At 39.6% G+C, this 25,346-nt stretch overlaps 1 protein-coding gene across 1 annotated transcript in view; it reads left to right on the forward strand.

Annotated features, from left to right (window-relative positions):
• LOC144332162 (uncharacterized) overlaps window positions 1–25,346 on the forward strand; it is a 402,040-nt gene that overhangs the window by 351,305 nt on the left and 25,389 nt on the right. Inside the window, exons 5-6 of the transcript XR_013399943.1 lie at window positions 11,216–11,316; window positions 12,524–12,819. The gene's annotated coding sequence lies outside the window, so the exon portion shown is untranslated. The remainder of the gene's footprint in view (window positions 1–11,215; window positions 11,317–12,523; window positions 12,820–25,346) is intronic.

The raw sequence follows: 25,346 nt of genomic DNA on the forward strand, positions 1-25,346 counted from the left end.
GTGTGCATGTATATACATTTATGTGTACATATATGTATACATGTAGGTGTATAGATGTACATGTGTATACACACAAGCATGTGTGCATATGTATATATATTTGTACAAATAATTTATTCCTTTTTTTTGCTGAATTTTTAGATGTGTATAGAAAGAAGGACCAATGGAACAGCATAGAAAACACAGGTAGTTGAAGTCTCAACATTTTTAGTTATTTTTGCAAGTTTTCTTATGTTATTTTCATTATGATGATTTTTAAAATATTCTGAACTTGCAGTTTTGATTTTTTTTACTCAACCTAATTATTACTTTGGAGAGGTTCTGTCTATTATATATTCTCCCGAAAGATTTTACATTTTGCCTTTCATATTTAGGTCAAATTTCCAAGTGGCTGTTTTCCTGGTTCATATTCTAGAAACAAATCCCTGGTTTTTCTCTGCTGTGGTCAGAGAATAGGCTTTAAGAGACTTTTCCTCTTTGGAACATTTTGAGGTTTTCATCAGGGCCTAATTATGTAATCATATTTTTGTAAATATTCTAAGGCTCTGGAAAAGAAGACTTTTTTTTTTTTTTGGTTTGTTTTTAAAGTAAAGCATCTTCACTAACACTTGGCAGACTTTTCTAATTTGTGTAAATCTGATAGTTGTAAAACAATATTTCATTGTGGTTTATTTCACATTTCTCTAATGTCTTGAGAAACTGATCATCTTTTCATATTTTTTAGCCATTCTTGCTTTCTTGTCCTTGAATTTCTGATTATAGTCTTTGCCTTTTCCTTATTGGTTTATCTTTTATTGATTGATTTATAAGGATGTATTATATTTTCTAATATATGAGTTAGAAGTAACTTCTGCATGTCTGTAGCTTCTCTTTTGCTTATGTTGTTCTTTGTCATACAAAAGCCTTTTAATTTAATTTAATTTGTGTCAACTTTTGTTTTCGTGTTTTGTGCTTTTAATATTTTGCTTAAGAAAATCTTCCCCATGTTAGATTATGAGGATATTTTCCTCTATGTTTCTGTTGAAGGATTTACAATTTTGCTTTTCACAATCAAGTTTTAAACTCATATGGAATTTCTGCATATATATAGTGAGAGGTAGGGAGTCTATTCATTTATTTTTTTCATTTTATATGTCCAGTTGCTATGACATTATTAAATAAATTCTTTCTTCTCTAAGTTTTTATTGCCACCATGTATCTGTAGACTTGTCTTGGAGCTTTTTACCTAGTGCTGCAGGTAAATTTATCTTTGCTTGTGCTGATGCCACACTGTTTTAGTTACTGTGGCTTCATAATAATTTCAGATAAATAGTAGGACAGATCACCCATCCTTATTCTTTGAAATCGTTTTGACTAATTTTGGCCCTTTACTCTTCCACATGAATTTTAACATCAGCTTATCAATTGCCATGGAAAACCCTGTTATGATATTCATTAGAAACATGTATTTATATATGAATTTAGAAGCTATTGCTCTCTTTATGATACTGAATTTTTTTAAACCAGTGGCATGGTATATCTATCTATGTATTTAGAATTATATTCTTATCTATAATTTTACAATTATCTTGATAAATTCCTACCTCTTTGCATTTCCTTTTTGCATTTATTCTTAGATATTTTATACTTTGTGCTGTTCTTAAGAATGAGATTTATACATTTTATTATACTTGACAGTTTTTGTAGGAATAGTATTGAATTTAATATACTGCTCTTATATTCAATAATAATGGTTAATATTTTTTAGTAGTTCTAGTAACTTTCTGTATTGTCTTTTATTTTCAATATATTTTCTGTGGGACTAACAGTGATGATTTTTTCTTTCTAATCCTTTATACCTTTTCTTGCTTGCCCACATTGACTAGGACCTATATAATGCTGAGTAGTTGCAATGGTAACAGTATTCCCTGTTCTTTGTCCTGACTTTAAAGAGAATGCTGCTAAACTATTCCCATTTCATATAATGTGTGCTGGACCTTTTAGCTAAATATGCTGTATATATTGTATCAGGAAGTTCTCACTACTTTCCCCAGTTTGCTAAGACCATTTTTTCAAAATCAAGAATGTTTATTAAATTTTATCTAATGCTTTTTTGGCATCTTTTGAGATGCTCATATGCTTGTATAATTTCTCTCCTTTAATATGTTAATAAGGTGAATTTCATTTATAGATTTTTTAACATTTACTTATGCTGGGATCCCTGGCATATTTCCAACTTGATCATTATGTGTGTGTGTGTGTATATACACACATAAATATTTTACAAAATTATATATATAATATATATTAAAAATACATATATATACATAAATCCATACAATATATCTCCAGAATTTATTCATTCCATACAATTGAAACTTTATACCTTTTGACCAATATCTCCCCATTTCCCTCACCCCCAAATTTTATATATATTATATATAATATATAATATATACACACATACACATATATAAACACATGTACATACACACACATACATACATTGTTGCATTCAGTTTGCTAATATTTTAATTAAGAGGTTATTGTAAAATTCACTGTCTATATTTTTAAAACCTAGAGGTAAACCTGGAGGGAATTATGCTAAGTGAAATAAACCAGGCAGAAGAAGACAAATACTGCACAATCTCACTTATATGTGGAATACGACAAAGTTGAACTCATAGGAGCAGGGAGTAGAATAATGGTTGCATTGGCTGGGGGTTGGGGGTAGAGAAAATGGGGGAGATGTTGGTCAAAGAGTACAAAGTTATAATTTTGCAGGATGAATAAGTTCAGGAGATCTATTGTACAGTATGGTGACTACAGTTAATAAAAATGCATTGTATACTTGAAAATTGCTGAAAGTAGACCTTAAATGTTCTTACCACAAAAATAATAAATATGTAAAGTATTAAAAATGCTAATAATCTTTACTGAATCACTTCACAGTGTATGCACCTATCAAAAAATTATGTTGTATAACCTGAATATATACAATTTTAATTTGTCAATTATACCTTAATAAAGCTGAGAAAAATTAAAAACATTCTAGAAGTATTTTTCAAATTTGCCTCCTCTTTTTTCATTACCATTTTCTTTTTTTTTTTTTTTTTTTTTTTGAGATGGAGTCTCACGCTGTTGCCCAGGCTGGAGTGCAGTGGCGCGATCTCGGCTCACTGCAAGCTCCGCCTCCCGGGTTCCCGCCATTCTCCTGCCTCAGCCTCCTGAGTAGCTGGGACTACAGGCGCCCGCCACCGCGCCCGGCTAATTTTTTTTTTGTATTTTTAGTAGAGACGGGGTTTCACTGTGGTCTCGATCTCCTGACCTTGTGATCCGCCCGCCTTGGCCTCCCAAAGTGCTGGGATTACAGGCTTGAGCCACCGCGCCCGGCAACCATTTTCTTTAATCATTTTAAAAATAATCTCTTTCATAAGTCAAGGTATTTTTAATTTTCCTATTTGTTATGCCTGGTGACTCTCCATAGTTTTGGTTTGTTTTCTTATTTGGTTTGTAAGTTTTGATTCTGAACTCATCTTCAGCAGTGATTGATTACTCTGGTAAAATCCAGTAGTTCTGTCTAGCGGAATCTCCTTTTGTGAATCCTCATACTAATACCTGGGATTTTTCTGGTTCCCCTTCAAAGCCTAAACAGTTCTTTGAGGATTTCATGTTTATGTACATTTCTAATTCGACCCTTGCCTTATACAGGCCTTGGGTTGTATATTCCCATCCTTCTGTGGACAGTGAAGCCCCTGCCATCTGTTCCTGACTCTGAAAGCGTCCTGAGCCATTGCAGTGTCAGCTCATACATTTCCTGCCTTTATCTCAGCATCTTGAGATAAATTTTCTTTCTTGCAAGAGCTTCTGTGAATTTTTAAATAAAAATTTGTATCTTGGATTTTACTCAGGATTTCTATCAGTTTGTTATGGGAGGGAGTACTTTTTTCAGAACCCCTCGTTTGTCATTTTTCCAGAAATTCAAAATCTCTTCATTTTATTTTTAACTTTTATAATTATGTTGTTTATCTCTGCAATTTTTTTTATCTTAAATTACCTTTGTGTCTGACTGCAGTAGTTTTAGTAGTTTGATTCTTCTTATGAACAAGAATCACACTGTTTTTTTCTAATATTTTTTGGCTTGTCTTTTACTTATTTAATCTGATTCTTCTGAATGCCCATTTTTTTTTGAATTGAAGTATCTCCTTTTAGATTCAGGGTCTTTTGACTTTTGATAAAACATAAAACCCTTTAGAGCAGTGCTTCTCAACATGTTGTCTAGAAGCTACCAGCATTAGAACCATCCTGATTCTTTCTTAAAATTGAAAATTCCCTAGTGTTCCTCTCATTCAACATAATCAAAATCATGGAGGCAGGATCCTGGAATCTATTATTTCAAACAAAGATTCTATACAATTGGAGAATTTCTATTAAATGAAAAGATCAATCTTATTCAGTATCAGCTTATATTTAAATAAGGTTTAAGTCTTCTTATATGTGTTTTTACATGTTTTTACACAATCTCTAGCCTGAAAGTAGGAAGACAAATGTCCGGGTTTTGTCTGAATTCCAGTTCCCAACTCAGACATCCAGAAGCCTCTGATGAGTCACGAAGGAGCTAGGGCTAGAAACCCTGGTGGATCTGGTGGTGGCACAGTGGAGGCCTTCATCAGTGGGACATCCAACATCTTCTTCATGTTTGACATGGTATCCAGAAGTGTCCCATTCTTTCTCTCTCTTTTTTTTTTTTTTTTAAGACCGAGTCTTGCTCTGTCACCCAGGCTGGAGTAGAGTGGCATGATCTCGGCTCACTGCAATCTCTGCCTCCCAGGTTCAAACGATTCCCGGGCTTCAGCCTCCTGAGTAGCTGGGATTACAGGCGTGTACCACCATGCCCGGCTAAGTTTTGTATTTTCAGTAGTGATGAAGTTTTGCTATGTTTGCCAGTCTGGTCTTGAAGTTCTGACTTCAAGTGATTCTCCCACCTTGGCCTCCCAAAACGCTAGATTGCAAGCGTGAGTGAGCCACCACACTTGGCCCAGAAGTGTCCCATTCTCAGGCCTTACACACTAGTAGGTCCTTTATCTGCCCTTGGTGACTGATGAGGCTGGAAGAGGTAGAGGACCACCAAGAGCCATGGTGGAAACAAGATGCTGTTGACCTCCAGTGGTGAGATGGACCCCACATAGACTGGCTCCACTGCCCTCAGCTTGACTTATCAGCAGTTCAGCCCTATGAGTCGATTTCTGCTGGGGGCCCTCCTCTCTCTCTAGACAGGGTATCCTTTAAAAGAGGAAGTCAGGCTTGTGCCATCCTTCTTTTCCCTCCCATCTAGAATATTTTGAGGGCTGGTCCAGATTTTGGTCCCTGTGTATAGTCTTTTGGGCATTTTAGTGGGACTCTGAGAAGGCAGAGGCTTTATCAGATGCCTTTATGTATGTTAATGAGTCCCTAGGAATATTTTCACAGCATGAGCATGAGGATGAGCTACAAGAGTTTTCAATGTGAAGTTGAGTGATTTTGCAATTGAGTCGGACAACAACTCTGAAGGTTGCTCTTATTTCCCCGTATTTATAGTCTCTTAAGTATTAGTAAATCTAAAGTATGTGATCCATAAATTTAGCAAAGTATAACTTGCTGTGTTCAATAATTTAAAAATTTTAAAGAAGCATTCGGTTAGTTAATTTGTAGTTATTTTCTAGGTAAAATAGTAAATGATATTCTAAGATTAAATAAAATTTTCACGTTTCATTTATACTGAAAAGAAGGATATTAGAATTTCAAGAGACTGAAATAAAATTATCTATAGGTGGGTTGAAAAATATTACAGCTATTTAATTTCCCAATTTCTTTCTTTCTTTCTTTCTTTTTTTTTTTGTATTTTTACTTCTTCTTTTCTCATGGCATCAACATTTCTGAGCCTTTTGCCGCTAGTTGTCTAAAAGCCATTTGGCCTTTCAGCTCAAATCACAAACCCCAATCCCTCACTTCCTTGAGGTTGCAACTTGAGTACCTGAAAATGTGGCCAGCCTCAAGCCAGGGTGAAAATGTTTTTTTCTTTCATCCCTTTTGACAGCATCCCAAGTAACACCACTACAAGAGGGGAAATGTCAGATTGAGGTGAACACCCAGCTCAGGTCTGATCTCTGAGCCATACTGCCTGGTATGAATAGGGAAACTTGGAAAGGAGGGGTGATAACAGCCATTTCTAAAAAAGGAAAATGGTAACAACCTTTGGAGGGCCAGCCATAGAAAACAGCCCTGTGGGTGCATGTCAAAGCGGCCAATCTGCTTCTGCTTAGGGAGATGTCATGGGCCTGACTCAAAGGAAGGCCTGCTCCGTGCCATGTGCTCCTGTGAAAAAGAAAGGGGGTAGAAACTGGAGGCTCTTTTTGGTCATCAGTGTTTTCTTAACAAGAGAACAGCCTCCCAGAGAAACAGCCAAAGGGCCAGGTTTCCACAGGGAGGCTCACAGGGAGCAGTGTTGGCTGAGGTCTTTTCAATGTGGCAAGATGCTGCTCTCTCTGGTCTAGGGATTTGGGTTCACTTCCTTGACTGTGGCGGTTCCCTGAGGCCACCCAAGATCCACCAGGCTCACTGCCCCATCCTCAGGCTTCTGTGCTGCCTCTGTGCTCCTGGTCAGGATGTTTGTGAGTGCTTGAGAAGGGAATTACCATGCCCATTTTAGATCGGAAGAAAATTAGGTTCGATAGAGTGCCCTAGGGCACAAAGCTTACATACCTGAGTCTGGATTAAAATTTAGGCCTGCCTGATGCTAAATAGCATAATGTTGGGCAATCCACTCACTTTCTCTGGTTCTTTCTTTTCTCTCTGACATGGGTGATTGTTAAGGCCAGATGGCATTCATTCATTCAACAAATATTGTATGCCAACTCTGGAGCAGAAACTTCCAGATGCTACAGATGTAGCAACGAATATCCCTGCCTTCATGGAACTTCCCATTTAGTAAGGGAACACAGACAGTAAACAAAGATAATGTCATATGCAGTATTTCAGAGGGTGTCAGGTGCTACATGGGAGGTGGGTAGGGATGGAGGGGTAAAGAACGCTGGTGGGAGGTATAAGATTTTTAGCTGGGGACTTTAGAGGAAGCCTCGTGGATAAAGTGACATTTGAGTAAGGAGATGGGAAACTGAGCTACATGGATAATTAGGGGAAAATATTCCAGGACGAGTGAATATGTGCCAAGTCTCTGATGCAGGAGTGAGTGTGACACATGCAAGGAAAAGCAAGAAGCCTCTGTGGCTGGAGTGGATTGAAGGAGAGGGTGTCTTGGTCCTTTCAGGCTGTTTTGACAAAATACTGTAAGGTGCCAGTAGATCCGGTATCCACTTTCTGGTTCAGAGACAGCACCTTCTTGCTATAATATCCTTACATAGTAGAAGGAGCAAGGCAGCTCTATGTGGTCTTTTTTATACGGGCACTTATTTCACTCATTAGGATTCTTCCTTTATGACCTAATCATCTCCCAGCAGTCCCGTCTTCTAACAGCATCATGTTGGGGGTAAAGGTTTCAACTTAGGTGTTTTTGGAGACACAAATATTCAGACCATAGCAGAGAGAAAGTAGAAGAATAGGATGCCATAGAGGTAATGTTATGGTGCATGGGAGGGGGAAGATTGTCACGCGTAGCAATCTGTAGGCCTTTATAAGAGATGACGTATATAAAAACATTTTTGATGGCCAAAGGACTATCCAAATATATATGCAATAATGTATATATATCTGTTTGGGGATTTGGGTTCTAGACTCAGTCTACATAGTAGATTTTAGTGTCTCATTCTCAGTTCTGAAATTCTGGCTCTTGGAAAGTCATTGTTCTCAAATGGGATGCCATGATTTGTGGGTGTAATCTATCCCATTGCAGGCATTAAATTCTTGATCAACACATAACATACGTTCTTTTCTGCAATTGAATTTGTGGCTACTATGGCTGTGCATGGATTTTTAAGTTGAGTGGGGTTATTATGGGGTGCAATGTCTTAAGATTATAAAAGCTGAGTTGTAGCTTAATGCCAAGCCAGTATCAAGGAAAGACCTAATTCTTCTGAAATGCATGAGAAGGTCACCTAGTGAGGATGGAAGTATGGAAGATCAGAATGGTGAACTGACGACTCCATCAGCATCACAGCAATAAAGGGAGAGAAAATGTGTTATTCAGTTACTGTGGATGCTTTTATAGACACTGTAAGACATTGTTATCATATAGTAGTGATTGTGCTTTCATTATGGTTGACCTGTTACAGTCCACTATTCAGATATTTTAATTCTGCTAAGCATGAACCTCATATATTCAAAAATGTGTGACAAAGACATACAAGTAAAAAAGAAGGTTGAGAATGGCTATTTTAGAACTTAAGAGACTGTACATGCTGTGCTACTGTTGGGGTGGATCACTTTTGGCTAATTATGAAATGTAGATACATACTCTGATTAGTCAGGTTTGACTCTTGCATTAAATGAATTGTTTCCCTTTGACATTGGGTACCTGGTTTACAAAATACTCTGCCTTTCATCATCAGATTTTATCCTCACAAAACTCCTGTGGAGGAGGTACTATGGAATTGTCACCTTCATATTACAAATGAGAAAACAGGGAAATGGCATGGCTTTCCTGAAGTCACACTATATATAGTGGCAGCAAAGATGGAATGTGAGTTCAAAGGATCAACAAACTAATAGTTTCTTTCTGTCCTAGACTGACTTGTGAATAATAGCATAATAGAGGAAGACAGTTGGGTCAAATCAGTTATATGTTGTAGTGTAGAAAAACAGCCTTCCAATAATGGCACTTCCCATTTTAATCAATTATTTTGCATGGTGTGTAAAAAGAGCTTGACACCTATGTAGGAGGTTCAAAGCAGCTTCCAAACTATATTGTCTTTATGCAGCCCAGCTACCAACTGATTATGGCTAGATTGTCAATACACTGCTAACTTCTGTGTTCTCTCCTGTAACAGCAGACTGGACTCTGCAGGCCTGATCAAGTAGGAATGGGTGGGTTGAAAGTTGTGATCATTATAAATCAATTATCTGAGGTTTGCTCAAGTAAGGGTCCTTGTCATTTTTGCATTATAGCTTAATTTTCCCGACTAAATTGACCTTTCAGTGGGCCATGCCCATTATTGTTTATTTTAGAAAACTTCTATCATTGCCCGTTTTCTAGAGCAGTGCTGCCCAATAGAACTTTCTAGAATGATGGAGATATTCTGTATCTGCACTGTCTCCTATAGTAGTCACTAGACATGTGCAGCTGTTGAGTGATTGAAATGTGGCTGGTGCAACTAAAGAACTGATTTGTAAATTTATTGGGAATTTTAATTAATTTAAATATATATAGCCATGTGTGGCTGGTATCGACTACGTGGACAGTGCAGCTCTAGGAATGCTGTGATTCCCGTATCTCATTCTCACAGCTGCTGGGTGTCACTGGCAGCTGACAGCCCTCAAGGGAGTCCTCTGGAAATTGCTCTCAGCCAAAGAAAGCCCCTTGGCCCAGGGTCACACTTCTTCCCGGGACAGCCTATATTAGGTGACTGGTTTGGGCAGGATATAATGGTCTGGTCCCCTCATCCCAATTTGGAACAGCTCTGAAGGGATATTCTAACTTCAGAACCTCTTATGGGACTGGCAAGGCTTCTATTGCAACTGTATCCCAGTTCTGTTTCTCCCCTGCCTAGTGTTCTTCCTGCACCCCTCACAGATGTTGACCCCAAGAGCACTCCCCAGTAACTGGCTGCATGTGAAGGTCTGTCTCAGAGTTGGCTTCTTGGGAGCCTGATTTATGACACTGTCCCCAGCCTCCCACCCAATTCTGCACATCTCAGAAATAAACTGTTAAAAAAAGAAAGCAAATGCATTGTTAATTTTTTCATAACTTGCATTTTACATTGGCCTGGGCCCACATCACACCGAGAAAATGAAACAAAGTCATCTGAATAAAGGATACATTTCTGCAAGAAGTTCTCTGTCCAAGGAATCAGTAGAAGGAAACACTGTGAATGACACTATATTCTAGATTTTCTCACTGTCACTTTCTCTTCCCCCCACCAGGTCATTTTCTTAATTCAACAAGCACTGACTGTGCATGCACTTCCTATATTCTAGACCAACACTGGGGTTCTGGGTGCACAGAGATGACAAATGCAATGTGGTTCTTGTTCTCAGTGGCTCATTGTGTGGGGGCAGAAGGGGATGTTCAGGCATTAGATTATCCAGTGCCAAAAGTGCCACATTTAAGGTACCAGGGGACACTGAAGATATGCAGAAGGAGGAGGGACTTTTCTGCGGGGATCAGGAAACTATGACTCTCAGACTAGTTTTGTATGGCTCATGAGTTAAAAATGTTTTCCAAATTTTATATTGTTGAAAAATACTCAAAAGTAGAATCATATTTCATGATACATGGAAATGATATGAAATTCAAATTTCAGTGTCTACACAAAAAGTCTTATTGGAGCACAGCCATGCCCATTAGTTTGCATATCATCTATGGCTGCTTTCACACACCACCACCAGGGTTGAGTAGTTGCAGCAGAAAATTGTCTACCACCTATAAGGCAGAAAGTAAGATATTTACTCTCTGGCCCTCTACAGGAAAAGTTTGCTGACTCTTGGGTTAGTGCAGTCAAGGAGGTCTTTCTGTAAAGAGTTGCCTCTGAACTGGGTTTTAAAGCATAAAAGGGAATTTTCCAGGCAGAAAAGGACCAGATGAAGGTAACTCTGGTAGAAGAAACAGCATGTACAGAGGCATACAGGTAAGAGGCAGGAAGCAAGAAAGGAATAGTATGCATAAATAATAAGTATTTCAGGCTGGGAGAGGTGGCTCACACTGGTAATCTCAGATTTGGGAGGCCAAGATAGAAAGGTCACTTGAAGCTAGGAGTTAGAGACCAGACTGGGCAACAAAGTGAGACCCTCTCTATAAAATAAATAAATAAATAAATTAGCTGTTTGGGAGGCTGAAGCTAGAGGATCACTTGAGCCCAGGAGTTCAAGGCTGCAGTGAGCTGTGAATGTACCACTACATCCCAGCTTGGGAAGCACAGGGAAACCCTATCTCTTACCAAAAAAAAAAAAAAAAAAAAAAAAGAAAAGAAAAGAAAAATAAAAGAATGTTGGTGCATTTGGGACATTTTGTTTGGAGTGAGGTAGGAACCAAGTATGAAAAACTGGATTTTCATGCTAAGGAATTTATTCTTTATTTCTTAAACAGTGAGGAGTCATTGAAGTGTTTTAAGCAGAGGAGTAGTTTGGCCAATTTGGGGTTTCAAGGAGATCATTCTGGTGGCCCTTATGGAGGAAGCCTTGGAGGAGGTGAGACCAACACAGGGAATATTTCAACAGTGAAGACACCAGTAACTTGATGTGGAGTAGCAGTGGTGGGGATTCCAGTTCCTATGTGAGCTCAAGACCTCAGAGTGTAGGAAGTTCATTTTGACAGACTGGTGGGATGAAGCCAGGACATGGGGTGGGAAGAGGTTAGGAAAGGAAAGAGTGAATCAGAGGCGGAGGTTCTGTGGGTGGACAGGAAGCTGGACAGGCAGCAGCAGAAGTGATGTAGGCTGCAACTTGGGGGACAGCTCAAGGGCTTTGGGGTTACAGTAGTGGAAGTGGCTCAAGCAGAGGAGGGACTCTGGACATCGTGGACAATGGGGCACTGGGAAGCGAGGAGCTGGCGGCAGGGTGGGCACAGGATGATGACGATGCTAACAGTAATGATGATAATAGCAATAATAACAGTGGAAGGTCAAAGCAGCTTCCTCTGAGACAGCCAGATGAGGGAGGAGGCTAGTGTCCAGCTCACTTTCATAAAGTTGGGCTGTAAGTGGTGAAAAGCAAGCTTTGTGTGGTAGAAACAGAGGTCAGCTGCTGCCAGAGGGGAAAGGAAGGTGGAGGCTGAGATGGGATATTTCCAAACCCAAGAACCAAGGTAAATAGGAAATGGAATCTTTAATGCTCTTTGAGCTGAAACAAAAGATCATTATAGCTACTTCGGTTGAGTTCCAGTGATCCCTTTCACTTGGCCAGGAATTAGCGAGGGGCCTCCCCAACCATGCATCTCTCCTCTAAGCCTTCACCTGAGAATGAGCTGAGGTTTGAATGAGGCCTTTGTCCTGAGAGTTCAGGGGGCTGTTCTGGTTGCCTGATCAAATTCACACCTCTGTTTTGGGAGACAGACATGGGGAAAATATTTACCCCTTCCATGTTGATAACATGGATGTACAGGGCAATTCTGTCAGAATCTACACAAAGCCAGAGCTTCATTTTAAGCCAGTATCAGGGGCCACTGTTCTTGGGGTTGCTTAGGTGACCGTGTTTGGGGTCAGATGTCTGATATAGAGGGAGTCCTAAACAGGGGCTTGTACAGAGGATGACATGGGGAGTTTGAGCCCACTTACCCTTCTCTACACTGTGAGAAGCAATAATATTCTTGTTAACCAGTAATAGATAACATTATTTCACTTAACCCTCCCAGCAACAGCTCTCTTAAGTTAAAGCTAATATTAGCCTCATTGTACAGATGAAGAAACTGATACCAAGAGGAGGCTAGAATAGTTGCCCAAGTCAGAGTCAGTGGGAAAACCAGATTCAAGCTGAGCAACAAAACAGAAGAGACTCTGATCTTGTATATCACTGGAGGATTGGGGAATTAGAGGAGCATCTTCCAGGGAACATCTCTGTTGACTGTGGACCAGAATGCTCTTCATCTGTCCTCCTGGCTGTCTCCTTCTCAACTGTCATGTGTCCTCCCCAGGGTGGCCTTTTCTGACCACTCAAGCCAAAGGATATCTCAGCATCCTGTATGGTTTTTTCAAGGTACTGGATACAATTGTATTTATTTATTACCATGCCCCCTCATTTATTTTGCTTGTTTTCTCTCAGTAGAATGTAAGTTTTGTGTAGTCCAGGGCTGTGTCTGTATTGCTCACTCTTATATCCTGGTACTAAGTAAAGTGCTTGGTGCACAGTATGAATGATGCATATTCTGTTGAATGAATGACCATTTCAGCTCCCCAGAAATGGGGCTGGCCAGGAGGCTGGGGATCCTTGGGAGCCCGAGGTGGACAGTGTCCCTTTGGTAGGCTAGTTTGAAAGACAGTGGGGTAGAAAATGACAGCTGGACTTGTGAAAGTAAAGAAGAAAATGTCTCACTTTTCCATTTATTTTCTGTATTTCAATATGGAAGAGTATAACTGGAGATGGGTGATGCAGTTGTAAGAGAAATGAACCAGTCCCTGTTGTAGTGTTGAAAAACAGAGTTGGATGCAGAGGTGAATATTTGTTGTGTATTAGCAGCTGTGATGTCTATCGACTTTACAGACTCAATCTAATTTTTCCTTCACAATGATGCTGTAATGTAATGCTCTAATGCTTTTTACAAGCTTTTCCATTTTACAGGTGATAAAATAGAGGCTCAAAAAGGGTACATTATCCACCATCTGTTCAACATCCAGACAGATGGTGAAGATGACATTCTAATGTAGTTGTGTCAAACTTCATAACTCTTTTTGTTAGTGATAGGAGTGCAAGAACTTGAGACAGGCTGCCTGGGTTCATATTCCTGGTCTATCAATTACTGGGGTGTGTGATTTTAGGAAAATTGCTTACCTTTTTGTGCCGTAGTTTCCTCATCTAAAAAATTAGGATAATGCTGGTGCCTACCTTATGTAGGGGGACTAAATAGGTCAATACTGTTCAGGTAAAAAATCTAAAACAATACCTGGTGCTATTATATATTATTTTATCATCATCATCATCATCATCATCATCAATTATCCTCCTCCTCCTCATCATCATTTTATTGGACTAAATACTCTGCTTTTAGCTTCCTACTTTATGGTTAATTTTGTGTGTCAATTTGACTAGGCAAAGTGATGGCTAGATAGCTGATAAGATATTAGTTCTGTGTGTGTCTGTGAGGGTATTTCTAGAAGAGATCGGCATTTGAACTGGTAGACTGAGTAACAACGGTTACTCGCATCATGCTCGTGGGCCCCATTCAATCCATTGAGGACCTGAATAGGACAAGAAGGCAGAGGAAAGGCAAAATGGTTCTCTGCTTGAACTAGGATGTCATCTTTTCTTATTGCTAGACATTGGAGCTTCTAGTTCTTGGGGCTTTGGACTTGGCTTCCCTGGTTCTCAGGCCATCAGGTTTGGAATGAAACTATCGCTGGCTTCCTTGGGCCTTCAGCTTATAGATAGCAGAGAGTGGGACTTCTCAGCTTCCATAATCATGTGAGCCAATCCCTAATCCCTCATAATAAATATCTTCCTATATATTTCTATTTATCCTATTGGTTCTGTTTTTCTGAAGAACGCTGACTAATACACTCCTTCTAGGCTGAGGTTGTGCAGAGGCTGTAACTAGGAAGGGGAACCATTTAGGAAGATTTGAGTGAAAGTTCCAGTTTATGGGGGCCCTGGAAGCAGCAAGAAGTGTATCGTATCTGGTTCTTATGAAAATTATCTTTTTCCTCTGCTGCTGCTTTCAAAGGCTAAGAGGTTCCAATTCAGGTTTCCTGAGTTTCTGCAGAGTGATTGTGACCTTTCTTTCCTTTCATCTTTCATTTCCGGTAGAAAGGGAGAGTAACGAGATGAAGACTTCATTAGGAAATGAACACATCAAAGTAACACTACTTGGCTATTTGAGGTAGCATATTGGCAAGAGTCACAGGGATGCTGCTAAGGATGGTGCAAGGCCAGACTGGACTCAGACCCTGAGCTCAGACACAGGAGTCTCAGGCTGATCTTTTAGAAGTTCCAGGGTCCCTCTAAGGGTTCTATAGAAGACAGAGGGAGCTATGTGACAGAGGGAATTCCTAGAAATATATCTGAAAGGTGTCTTTGAAAAAGTAATAATTTGTACCAACTGAGAGCATCATGGATGTTCCATGACTATCAACACAGGAATGTTTTTCTGTTAATGCACTGGACCTATATGTTTTCCATTTGGAGGATAACCCAGGGGTTCCACAGTGAGCTGATCATTCTTGAGAGGTTGGGATACACTTCTTTGATTTTGCCCCGAAGAAGAGGGTGTTTTTAGGAGTCTTCAGAGCCCATGCATCTATCACTGCAAGCTCTTTTTGTTCCAGGGTGCTCAGTCCTCTCTTTAACTTGACCCTCATTGGGGTTGCCCCTGCCCCCCCACATCAGAAATGTAGGCAGAGCTAGGTCCCTTCTAGGCCATAAGTACCATGACCAAAGGAGCCATGGCTCTAGATCTGGCCAGAGATGATTTGGGATGTTTAATTATCTCTTGGCTTTCTCAGCTAACTTTGGACTCTGTGCTTCTCTAAGCTCAGGATGTCCTAAACCCATCTTCTCTGGAGAACTCAGGTAGACAAGAGATGGGAGGACTCTGGTCTCCCTGCAAGTTTCCTTGGCCTCTCCCAGAACCCTCAAAAACCCAGAATGTGAGTTCCACTGTAATCCATCATTGCATAAAAGAATGTGTGTGGTTGTTTAAGAAGAAGCACACCCTACGTGGAAACACACATCTCCTGGGATTTTGGTGGGATGCGCTCTGCTCAGCCTAGAGAGTCAGGCAGTGGAGAATGTGTCTGCCCATAGGTGGCAGTACTCAGGTGAGTTCTACAGAAACTGAAATGCAATGAGGTTCTAAATTTACAGGAAATCAATAAAAATCCTAAGTAGGCCATGATCTATATATGAAAATATCTCCCTCCCCTAATTTCCACCCTCTCACCTAACTGGGGACAAGGAAAGTAAAAACTCCTCAGGAAAATGGGAGAAATTTTGGTACTATATTCTAGCATAAATGGTGAATTTTCTGAAGGTAAAAAAATTGGTTAAAAGTCGTAAAAGAAGAAGAGGATTCATTTGCTTGTTTAATAACTTACTAAACAACATCTTTGGCAAGAACTTGTGCTCAGTTAAGAAAAATAACTACAGAGTCTCATTGCTAGCTTTGAGTTTGGGGTTTGATCTGAAAGATAAGTACTTCCTGTTGCCTCTTTTTTGTTATATCACAAGTGTATAACAAAATGGTTGAACTTGATTAGGATGTTTATATAGCTGATTACAAAAAAAAAAAGGAAATGGACATTTGAGTGTTTACTATGTGCCCAACACTTTCTCACCTAATAAATATTGTAGTGCAATGCTGGTCACACTCAAACACTCAGTGGATTGTAGCTGTCAACCCACTGATTATTGGATTGACAATAATTGACAAATTATTGGATTGACAATCCACTGATCACTGGGTGGACAACTACAAGCCAAAAAATGCCTGGAGCCACCAGAAGCTGGAAGAGGTGATGAGTTTTCTCCCAAAAGCCTTCAGAAGGAGCATGGTTCTGCAGACCCCTTGATTTCAAACTTCTGACTTCCAGACTTGTGAGGAAATAAATTTTTGTTGTTTTAAGCCACCAATTTTATAGTAATTTTTTGTGGCAGCCCTAGAAAAGTAATACAACCACCTAATATAAGTATGACCTTAAACTTACCCTCCCTCAGCTTGGATTCCCTGTATCAGAAAATTTGAAAAATACTAAGGGTTGTAGTCAACGTTCCACAACAAACACATTGGAATTATTGCCCATAGAATGGGAACTGGAGATAAAGGATATTAATTAAACAATTATTGTCCTTGCCTGAACCAGTGACAATACCATGCTAGGAACTATATCTAAAGTTCAGAGACTATGTGGGATCCAAACTTTGCCACTTAATGTCTGTGATCCTGGGAAACTTAGGTAGGTGTAAGTAAACTGTGACTGAGAATTTATCTATGAGGATAAAAATGGTGCTGGCCTATTGAGTGGTTGTGGGCTTTGAATAGATAATGCAAACACAATCAGTCCTTCTCTCATGTTTATTTTGAAAATGGGAGTTGTTCCAAAGCAATTGATATATTAGAGAATAATCTGAGCATAATGTGAATTCTGTGTCTGCTTATATTCAATTTCATCCACAAGAAACACTAGGTGAATACAGAAAATTGTACCCCACTGAACTGAGCTGTGTAGGAATACAGAAAACATACACATTGATATGGTTTGGCTCCGTGTCCCCGCCCAAATCTCATGTCGAATTGTAATCCTCAGTGTTGGAGGAGGGATCAGGTGAGAGGTGTGGATCATGGAGGCAGACTTCCTCCTTGCTGTTCTCATAATAGTGAGTGAGTTCTCATGAGATCTGGTTGTTTAACAATGTGTAGCACTTCCCCCTTTGTGCTCTCTCTCCTTCTCTGCTATGTAAAGATGTACCTACTTCCCTTTCTCCTTCTACCATGATTGTAAGTTTCCTGAGGCCTCCCCAGTCATGCTTCCTGGAGAGCCTGTGGAACTGTGAGCCAATTAAACTTCTTTTGTTTATAAATTACCCAGTCTCAGGTAGTTCTTTATAGCAATGCGAGAATGGACTAACACACATGTACACATTTCAAATATCTACCAGCCCCTCAGCCACATGTGTTAAGAGTCACATTCATCCACTCCTAGTATTACAACTTTCCATCTGATTTCAGACGACTCTCCTTCATAATGACTGACAAGCTGCAACCCAATGCCCAAGTAAGTTATTTCACAAGTAATCCTCAGATCTATTTAAAAGTAAAGTGCCATATTTCAGGTAATATTTATATATGTCTATCCCTGGAAGCACTTACTGGAATCCCTGCTTCCATCTCCACATGACCTTCTTCCCTGGCTCTCTGTGTCTCAAATCTCTCTCTTCTCTCTCTCTTAAAATGATCTCATCTCCAGATCTATAACTTAGTTATATTTGCAAAGACTGTATTTCCAAATAAGGTCCCATTCACTGGTACCAGGGTTTGTACCAGGACATATATTTTTTGGGGGGACATCCTTCAACCCAGTACAGTGGTACGATAGCCAGTTGTAACCCTGGTCCTTTGAAAAGAACTACATTGCTATTTCTGCTAGACCATAAAGCCACTCAGCATTTGAAGTGCAGTAACATATACTCCATTCCCTAAAGATACAGTAAGATTTTAAAATACTGAAGCTGAGAAGCTCTACCCTTGGCAGAACTTAGTTTTGCATCCTTCTTCCAATTGCCTTACCCCACTCTTGGGGGATATCTATAGAGGATCACTTCAGTATCTAAGTGGAAAGCTTTATGGGAAGGGGATCTATAGGTTCTTCTAGGTGCTAGGAAAAGCTTTGTGTTGCAGGTGGGCACACTTGGGGCCTATAGATGTGCCTGGAGGGTAGAACTGAAGACTTTCTGAAGCAGACCTTCCTTCTGGACTCAGGGATGAAACCCTTGCAGCCTCTAGTCAGGCCACCAAATTACCTATGTCAGTGCTTCTCTGACTTTAATGCATGAAAGAATAACCTGGAATATTTGTTAAAATACAGATTCCTGGACTTCACCTGCAGAGATTCTCCTTTAGTAGGTCTGGGCTGGGCCCAAGACTTTGCACTTCTAACAAAGTTTTAGGTGATGCTTTTGCCACTGGTTAGGAGAACCACCATCTGAGCAACACTGATCTAGGCAGATTGTACAGAAAGCCATGTGGGTCAGTCTTTGTATGTATCATAGTGGAAAATAGTACAGAAAGAGCATTTCAAAGTATTTAAAAGTAATTCTTATTTGAACTCTTGCTTCTTAAGAAACATTAAAAAGGATTGAATTTACAAGCCAGAGCAATAGTTCTCAAAAACTTTTCTGTGCTTTCCCAATTCTTTCACCCCTATGGCAGAACAGGTATTTTTTATTCAAATCCTGAACTCTTCCTCATTAAGCTCTGGAATTCCCTCTTTTTCTGCCTCTTAAGTCCTCTGACTCTGATTCTCAAAATTCTAGAATCTAAACTGTTAAAGAAAAAATTCTCCCAGAGGCAGAGGTGAAGGGTGGAGCTGGCAAGGCAGATAACACTCCCAAGTTGATAAATCTTGTATCTCTCAAAGTTATTAATATTTCACATCTAAACTCCAAAGGGAAACCTCACTGATCCAAAGTGACCTGCAACCACTCAAGATAATGTTTCTTTTTTAAATAATTTAACTTTTTATGACAGAAAAGCAAGGGCAAGTGTGTCTTTAGTAGCTCCATTAACCTATAATTTTCCCTATACTGCCACTGAGATTGGAAGTGTTCTTGCTTTAAAAAAAGAAAAGTCTACTTGAGACAAACTTGTTGATTATATTATTTGAATCTCTTTATACAGGCTGATGTTTGGTCTTCTGCAGAAAATGGTGTGTTAAAATTTTCCTTATAATTGTGCTTTCATCAAATCCTCTTTGTACATTTAGAACTATTTGCCTTTATATAACAGGCTGCTATGTTGTTTGGAGCATAAATGTTTAGGGTTGTTAAAAAGATGGATTTATGGGCAGGCACGGTGGCTCAAACCTGTAATCCCAGCACTAAGGCGGGTGGATCACGAGGTCAGGAGATCAAGACCATCCTGGCTAACACAGTGAAACCCCGTCTCTACTAAAAAACAAAAAATTAGCCGCATGTGGTGGCGGGCACCTGTAGTTCCAGCTACTTGGGAGGCTGAGGCAGGAGAATGGCATGAACCCGGGAGGTGGAGCTTGCAGTGAACCAAGATTGCACCACTGCACTGCGCCACTGCACTCCAGCCTGGGCGACAGAGTCAGACTCCATCTCAAAAAAAAAAAAAAAAAAAAAAAGGATTTATATTTACCCATTTTCATCTATCGCTTATGTGAGGGAGTAGTCTATAAATATTATTTTTAAAGCAGTAGAACTCTCTTCTCAAAGTGCATCTAAAGCAAAATCCCAATATGTAAAACATTAGCTGCTTAGACCTAAAGGAGATGAGTCTGGTCCAGCAGTTTTCAACCAGGCTCTGCAAATAAATAAATAAACAAACCCCACAGATCACAATTTGAGTAAATATTTTCCAGGCTATCCTTAGGATAGTACATAGAACATGGGTTAGGGCGGTAGGGCTTCCCTAGAACCTGGGTTGAGAGGGTTGTGAGGTCTGTGACCTGGTAGAGAGGCACTTTCAACAAATTAGCCTTATTGTGCTTCCTTCAGACAATGCTTCCCCCCAAACGCATATGGTTAATTGGGATTATGAACTCTGATAATGATTAAAAAACCTCTCCATCCAATCCATGGATGGTAATGATCCTAGATACAGGTGAAAGAGGACAGGAGCCCAGCTACAGGTCAAGGAAATTAATGATGTATGCACAGAGTAATTATTAAGATATTTTTCTGATGTTTCATATTTCTTTCCTCCTCCTTTTTTCTACCCCCACCGCCTCCGTTGGTGGGACTTACTAGAGTATGGAGTGAGAATTAGAGATGAAATTTGTCCCTCTAGCAGAATCCACGGAATCTACTTAACTGGAAGTTAGCCCCTGGAGGGCAGCAACTTGTCTGTCTTGCTCTCTGCTACATCTGTAGCAACTAGGATGGTTCCTTGGTGGGTGCATGAGTGGGTGACTAGTGGGTGACTAGTCCTTGACAGCATGGGTATCATGGACTAATTGGAGAGACAGAGATGAACATTACTTTTGAAATAATCTGATACATGATGACATAGATATACCCCAACTCCTAACAAAGCACAAGAGAAGGATAGATGAAACCTACGTGTGGAAATTAGACCAGGGAAGGTATCGCAGAGGACAGATATTATTACCTAGAACCCTTTCCCCATCTCTGAGTTGGCCATGCACAGGAGTAGATGGGACAGCTGGATGCCCCAACTGATGGAGGAAGGCTAACACAGAGATGCATGGTGTTATGAAATGCCCCACTTTCCAATCTGAGAGTCAGGATTAGTCTCATTTAAGAAACATCTGGCCGGATGCAGTGGCTCACACCTGTAATCCCAGCAGTTTGGGAGGGCGAGGTGGATGGATCACTTGAAGCCAGGAGTTCAAGACCAGGCTGGCCAACATGATGAAACCCCATCTCCACTAAAAATAAGAAAATTAGCCGGGTGTGGTGGCACACACCTGTAATCCCATCTACTCTGGAGGCTGAGGTAGAAGAATCGCTTGAACCCTGGGAGGTGTAGGTTGCAGTGAGCCGAGATCACACCACTGCACCCCAGCCTGGGTGACAGAGCGAGACCCTGTCTCACACACACACACACACACAAATTATGATCCTTGTGACACAGGTATGATACTTCCTTTGTTATTGGTTGAATAATCGATAGAGTTGAATAGTATGTTCATTTTAGATCACTGGGGTCAGGCAAGCAATAAGTGGTCTAAGGAGCTGCTGGCTCCTTTTTGCTGATCCACTAAAGCAGTGTTGTTATAGGATTTTTCAGTGAAAAAAAGAATCCAATGGGAGGAAGAAGATCACTGAAGCTATGCCTGCTCTGTTTCATGGGACAAATATTATGCCTTGCCTTACCCAACAATTCTAATGTGCACTCCTATCTTGTGGATCACATCTAAAAGTAGAAGTCTCTGTATTTTTTTTCGTTATGAACCATCTTCAAGATGTTTTTGAGCAACGTTGAGCAACGTTTTTCAATTCCCAAATATAAACTTTCATTTGAAACTTCCATGTGCTTTTTCAAATGTACCCTAGCCCTGAAAACCTCCTCCTGGAGGGGCCAGTGTACTCCCCTAGACAGGGATTATTGGGTGAGATGATGGGAATAAAAAATGAAAATGGGCTCTTTTCCTCAGATGGCTACTGTCATACTCAAAAGTAGATTAAAAGTAAATTAAGTTAAAAAAAGTAACTTCAAGTATAAAACCATTAAGAACAAGCTTAAATTGCAGGAACAAAATCAAACAAAGCAAAACAGAAATACCTACATAAAAGAGCTGTAAATATTAGTCTCAAGGAAAAAACTAAGAGCAAAAGTTATATATATTCTCTATGTTTTCTATAGAAATATATACATATACTATAGACTAATATATTATACATATAATATAGACTATATATTTGTATACACACAAATACAATACACACACACACATATGTACACATACTAAGGTCTACTAAAACACACACAAGGCTTCCTACGCACCTGTCTGTGTCTCATTGCCCAAGGAGTTTACCTGGCCCCTTCAGTGGCGTGAGGTTACTGAAGTTCACTCTCCAGGAGCTCTATCACCAGTGATGGACAAGAGTTCCTGGAAAAATATCCAGCTTCTTACCTCTCCGTGGGACAACTCTAGGGTATGTTCAACATTTTTTAGTGGGCCCCAGTGGGATCCAGCTCCAAGTGCTCACAGGGATAGCAGATATATTATACACCCCTTTTACTGGCTTTCTTCTCTTCCACGCTTTTTCACTCTGCTGCTCTGGATCCAGAATAATCATTTCTCACCTAAATCCTCAGGGGCTGCTTTTGGGAGAATTCACACTAAGGCAATACACCATAGACACACCTTTCAACTTTGTAAAAAATTTATTCAGATATTTTTTAAAAATGATGCAGTTCAAAGAGATACTTCTATTTCTTTATCTAGATATATCCTTCTTATTTATATTAATGTTATTAGATTTATCTACATCTCTATTCAGTGTTATTGAAATAAAATAATTGAAAATAATTTCCATGCTAAATTCCCATTTGTAATTATTTATAACTTTTAAGAGACTTTGAGTCCAATAGGTTTTTAGTCACTGTATGTAAAATCTCACTTTTTTTTTCTTTTACATTTTATTTGGCACAAGACTCGGCCTGTCCCATATGGTGAGTGCATGTGAAGTCCCCTTGGTGGAAAGTGATTCTTTATATTTGTTTTCCTTAAAATTTATTGTCAGAACATTGTTTTGGAATATGTGTAATTCCTCTAGGGTGTTAAATGTGGGTGTGAACTCTTTAGAGAAATATTACTTATGACCCATCCTGGGCAGTGATATTCTCTTATATATTTAGTCTGGCTTTGAGTACATAGTTGATGCTAAACAAATGCTAATTAATAATAACCTAATAGAAAATGGATTTAGGGTAAACAAATGTAATGCATAATGACATCCTAGATTTTTTAAACAACATTCATCACATTTATTTTAGTCTTCTCAAACTGAAGCCAATATTTCAAGTCAGTTCTGCAGAAAAGAGGAGGTTAGGTTTGAGTGTGTTTTTTTCCCCAGAATATTCCATTCCATAGGTGCTTGCACTTCCTGGGCTGAGATGAGGTAGCTGTGTGCAATGGGGATGTATAGGATGAGCTGTAAGTTTCCTCTATAAGCCTGAGGTTCTTTCTTCTCCAAAGAGGACACTCACTGAAATTTAGTGTGATCATCCAGGATACTGTGTTATTCCAAGAGAAGATAAAAGTTTTATATAATAGCATGGCTGAAACCACAAACTCCCCTATTTATAACCTGGACTGGCACCAAGATCAGGATCAATAAGAATGCAAATGTGATGTTAACACCTTCTTCTCAAGAACTGTTTTATCCCTCACTTATCCCCATTCTTCCATAGAGACCATCTAGAGTTAGTTATTCATATTCTGGACCCACACTCTTTCCAACTTTTCTTCCTGATTCTGGACCTGCCCTATCTTTCAACCATGGTGCCTCCAAGATGAACAAATAAACACATGATGAAATATTATTCCATCTTAAAAGTGAAGGGAATCCGGCCGGGTGCGGTGGCTCACGGTTGTAATCCCAGCACTTTGGGAGGCCGAGGCGGGCTGATCACGAGGTCAGGAGATCAAGACCACCCTGGCTAACACGGTAAAACCCCATCTCCACTAAAAATAAAAAAAATTAGCCACACGTGGTGGCGGCGACCTGTAGTCCCAGCTACTCGGGAGGCTGAGGCAGGAGAATGGCGTGAACCCGGGAGGCGGAGCTTGCAGTGAGCCGAGATCGCGCCACTGCACTCCAGCCTGGGTGACAGAGGGAGACTCCGTCTCAAAAAAAAAAAAAAAAAAAGAAAAAAAGAAAAAAAGAAAAAAAAGTGAAAGGAGTCCTACTGTATGTAGCAACATGTATAAACCTGGAGGACATTAACCTAAGCGAATAAGCTAGTCACAGAAGGACAAATATTGCGTGATTCCACTTACATGAGGTATACAAAATAGGCAAACACATAGAGGGTAGAATAGTGGTTGCCAAAAGCTGGAGGGAGGGGAAATTGGGGAGTTGCTATTCAACCAGCTTAAAGGTATAGTTTTGAAAGATACATTCTAGAGATTTTTCTGTTCAACACTATGTTTATAATTAACATTGCATTGTACACTTAAATTTTTAAGCAGATAGATCTCATGTTAAGTGTTCTTACACAATAAAAAATAAAAATAATAATTATAAAGACATATTTAGGTTTTCATTTCCACCACGTTCTTCTCTGAGCTTCAGTTTACTTCTCTGGAAATAGTGATAATACCAACCTAGTGTCATTATGAGAACTAAATGTGATAATGTTTATTGGATGTCTGTCACGTCAGTGACAGAAAATGAATGCCAATGTTATGCCCACCAGAGAGGTGTGCAAGGCTTAGTGGAAGCAAAGGCTCTAGAGCTGAATTCTGCCTTTGTTACTTGTGTGGTTTTGGGAAAGTGTTTTGGGCCTGAGTCTGAATTCTGACTTTGTTACTTGGGTGGTTTTGGGGAAGTCTTTTAATCCCTTGCTGTTTGACTCAGTTTCCCTGTCAGTTAAATAGGGGCCATAATATTGCCTAAAATAGAGGGTTATTGTGAGAATTAAATAAGGCAGTGCATGTAAAGTGTTCAAAAGATGTTTGCCATATAATTATTATTCGTTTCCTAGGGAAATGAGTAGTCCTTCTTCATTATCTGTTAATACAGTTCTATTATTCTGTGATTCTCCCTTCCTAGGTGGGAAAAATGGGTTCTCATTGCTAAAACTTACGAAGGAAAATGCTGATCTCCCAAAATAGCTATTGAGCAGTAATTTTCAAAATACATAGTAAACCCAAGCTATACATGAAAGGCTCTAAACTAGGTCATTGCCACGGGCTGCTTAGAGAGGGTGCCACTGGGGTGATTTATGTCTGGGGGGATTATTAATTAAACAAGAGGGTCTGTGTTTTTGAAAAATGCCTCTGCCACAGAAGAACCGTGCCTGAAGAGACATAAAGGAAGAGATGTGATTAGAGTGTCTCTCTCTCTATCTCTATATATATTCAAAAGATTATGCATTAAACAGATTTTTTTTTTCTTGCATTTAATGCTTTGGAAGTTTTCACACATCTCTGTCCTGAGTTTGGACTTTGGCAAACTCGCTGCCTTAAAGGAAATGATCTGTGCACATGAAATTGCTGTCAATAAGAGATCGGTTCTTGTTTCTGAGGAACAGATGAAGATATTGGTGTGTGTGATATGTGTATGCCAGTTCTAGCAGTGTTTCTTTAAAGGCGTATGCCCACCTTCCACATCGGATTTATTTGGGAAACTTTTTTTTT

This window comes from Macaca mulatta, chromosome 10 (genome assembly GCF_049350105.2).
Source record: "Macaca mulatta isolate MMU2019108-1 chromosome 10, T2T-MMU8v2.0, whole genome shotgun sequence".
Classification (NCBI taxonomy): Eukaryota; Metazoa; Chordata; class Mammalia; order Primates; family Cercopithecidae; genus Macaca; species Macaca mulatta.